Below are 4,011 nucleotides of genomic sequence, written 5' to 3' on the forward strand. Positions count from 1 at the left end.
TCGAAATTCATACCTTTATTCGCAAATAGCTCGGAGTACTTTTCTCGCATGTCCTGCTCCAGCTCCCAGGTTGCTTCCTCTACCTCATGATGTCTCCATAGAACCTTAACCAGTGGGATCTACTTATTTCTCAAGTCTTTCGCCTTCCGATCTTGTACTTGAATGGGTCGTTTTTCGTAGGTTAAGGACTCGTCGAGTTTAATATCTTCTGGTGGCAAAACATGGGTCGAATCCAGATGATATTTCTTAAGCAAAGAAACATGAAAAACATCATGGAGCTCTTTTGTCGACTTTAGGCCATTTGAAGCCTCTGACGTATCACTTTTACCCTTTCGTAGTCTTTCTCAACTCATGGTATTGTGGCCGGATCTGTGATCTTCTTCTCTCCTACTTCATCTCAATGAATAGGTGATCGACACCTTCGTCCATACAATGATTCATATGGAGCCATTTGAATAGAAGAATGATAACTATGGTTATATACGAACTCAACTAGGGTTAAATATTAGCTCCAACTCCCTCCAACATCTACAATACAGGCTCTCAGCATATTCTCAAGAGATTGAATAGTTCTATCAAACTGTCCATCGGTTTGAGGATGATACGCTGTACTATAGCTCAACTTAGTTCCTAGAACCTCTTGCAGCTTCTACCAGAATCGAGATACAAACCTTGGATCTCTGTCTAATACTATATTTACTAGTACCCCGTGTAATCTCACAACTTCATCCCTATACAGTTTGGCAAGTTTTTCCAAAGAGTATTTCATATTAATTGGCAGGAAATGTGCAGTCTTGGTTAATTGGTCCACTATCACCCAAATTGCATCATAACCTTTCTGAGTTCGTGGCAACCCTGATACAAAATCTGTCATTATGTGCTCCCACTTCCATTCAGATATCTCTAAAGGCTATAATAAATCTGACCGTTTTTTATGCTCAACTTTCACTTGTTAACACGTAAGGCACTTTTATACAAATCGAGCAATCTCTGCCTTCATATTATCCCACCAATACAAACTTTTGAGATTCTGGTACATTTTGCCACTACCTGGATGCACCGTGTACCTAGAATGATGAGACTCCTCCAAAATCTCCCATTTCAGTTCTTCATCCTTGGGTACAACGACGCGATTTTGGAACCCTAGAATCCCATAAGGACTTAGGTTAAAATGAGGTAACTCTCCTTTCTTTACTCTTTCTACCCACTTTTGTATCATCAGCTCTTTCTTTTGACCCACTTTAATTCAGTTCAATATTGTCGACTTCACCTCAATATTCCCAAAAATCACCTTCTTTGGTTCGATACGGGGCTTCCATTCACAGACATCCTCTAACAAGCTTCACTCTCCCACCATTAAACCTGCTAGTTGAGCCTTTCGACTTAGAGCATTTGCTACAATATTGACCTTTCCTGGATGGTAATCAATAGTACAGTCATAGTCTTCTAAGAACTCCACCCACCGATGTGGTCTCGGATTTAGCTCCTTCTGAGAAAATAAATACTTAAGGCTCTTATGGTCTATGTATACCTCAAATGTCACCCCATACAAATAATGCCGCCATTTCTTTAAAACAAACACAACTGCTGTAAGCTCTAAGTCATGGCTTGGATAGTTTTGTTCATGAGACTTTAACTTCCGAGAAACGTAGGCAATCACATTCCTATTTTACATTAAGACACACCCTAATCCTTCTCTCGAAACATCGGTATAAACTGTATAGCTATTCTTCCCATTTAGCAAAGCTACCACTAGGACCATGGTCAATTGCTTCTTAATCTCCTGGAAACTCATTTCACACTTAACATCCCAAATATATTTTCCTTGTTTCTTGGTCAAATTCGTTAGGGGTCCCACAATTCTTGAAAAATTCTTTATAAACCAGTGGTAGTACCCCGCTAGACCCAAAAAACTTCGAACTTCAGTAGGATTCTCCGGCCGTTTCTATTTGGCAACAACTTCTACTTTAACCGGGTCTACAGTAAGTTCATCTTTTGAAATTATATGACTTAGGAACGCCACTTTCTCTAGTCAAAATTCACACTTGCTAAACTTAGCAAACAACTAGTGCTCTCTCAGGATTTGCAAGACTACTTTCAAGTGTTGCTCATACTCCTCCCTTGTCTTAGAGTGCACCAAGATATTATCAATAAATACCACCACGAACCTATCCAAATAAGGTTTTAACACCCGATGCATTAAATCCATGAATGTGGTTGGGGCATTGGTTAAGTCAAAAGGCATTACCGTAAACTTAAAATACCCATATCGAGTGTTAAAGGCAGTTTTTGGTACATCCTCCTTTCTAATTTTCAATTGGTAATATCCTTGTCGGAGATCCAACTTCGAAAACACCACAACCCCTTGTAATTGGTCAAACAACTCATCAATGTGGGGCAACGGATATTTATTCTTAATGGTTACTGCATTTAACCCTCGATAATCAATGTATAACCTTAAGCTCCCGTCCTTCTTTTTGACAAATAGTACTGGAGCGCTCCAAGGTGACTCGCTCTCATGTATAAATCCCCTTTCTAGCAAGTCTTGCAATTAAAATTTTAACTCCTTAAGTTCAGCGGGCGCCATTCGATAAGGGGTTTTTGAAATGGGATTAGTTCCAAGTGCTAAATCAATTTTAAACTCAATCTCTCTTTCGGATGGCAAGAACACCAACTCATCTGGATACTCATTTATCACCGGCATCTCTTCTAGTTTACCCTTTTCTCCTGGGATGTTAACTAGAAATGTAATGATCCCACATCGGCTAGAGAGGGAGGCTGGGCTGCTTTGATAAGTCTGTAGTGGTCTTTCCCACCTCAACGAGGCCTTTTGGTAAGGTAGCCTGCGAGTGCCTGTTGTGTTGTCCAGCACCGCCAAGAACAAAACCCACGGCCCCTCGGGGTGTCAAACTGTGGGACAATATTGTCGAGGGACTGTTAGAGTGGTATCAGAGCCGACTCCCGACCCCGGTGTGCCAGCGAGGACGCTGGGTCCCCTAAGGGGGTGGATTGTAATGATCCCACATCGGTTAGGGAGGGAGCCTGGACTGCTTTGATAAGTCTGTAGTGGTCTCTCCCACCTCGACGAGGCCTTTTGGTGAGGTAGCCTACAGGTGCCTGTTGTGTTGTCCAGTGATAAGTGAATATTTAACGTACATTTTGTACAAATTTGGCATGAATTTTTGGTATGTTTTTAGAAGATTAAAGCCATATTTGAACTCTTTTGGTGATAATTGCTTAAATATTGTTTAAGGGTTCAAAAAATTGATAAATGAGTGGATTAATGCGTTAATTTAGTGAAATTGTGAAGGTAATTGATGTATGAAATTCATACACAAGCTGAAAGAAATGTAAGGGTCATCCAGAGGATAAAGTACACAAGAAATTGGGAGCAAAAATGTAGAAAAAAGGGAAGAAGTGAAAAACTGGAAAATTGCTCAACACGGATCCGAGCCCGGATCCGTGTGTACAAGATGGATCCGACCCCTCGTCTGTACTTCTGGCGGAGTGTATCCGAGGTCAGGACGATCCGACCTCGGATCCATCATGGGAAGTCCTCGGATCTACTGATCCGAGTTCGGATCAAGTTTCAGCCCTCGGATCCGAGGCTCGGATCTGCCTCTCTCCTCAGCAAGTGGCACAGCCGTTTTTCTTTATCTTTCTCACAACTTTTCCAGCTATTTTGAGGGACAGAAATCGGTGGCACATGCTTCTGCAACAAAAGAGAAGACCAAATGAGTGTAGACAAAAAGAAACATCATATCTTTGACTTCTTTTTACAAAATCTGAATGGAGGAAATTATGAAGTGAGAGGAATGGAATTTCTACCACTTTTTATGCAGAAACACAGGGGAGGAGCCAGGCATTACCATACGTAGCTAGTTTTCCTTCTTGTAACAAGTTTTCTCTCTAGCTAAGAGTTCTTGGAGAAGCATTTGGAGTTTTCACTTGTAACCATCTTGTGCAAGAACATAGCAGGAATTGGAGGGCTTCACCATCAATTGGCTAAGC

This window comes from Coffea eugenioides, chromosome 3 (assembly GCF_003713205.1).
Source record: "Coffea eugenioides isolate CCC68of chromosome 3, Ceug_1.0, whole genome shotgun sequence".
NCBI lineage: Eukaryota > Viridiplantae > Streptophyta > Magnoliopsida > Gentianales > Rubiaceae > Coffea > Coffea eugenioides.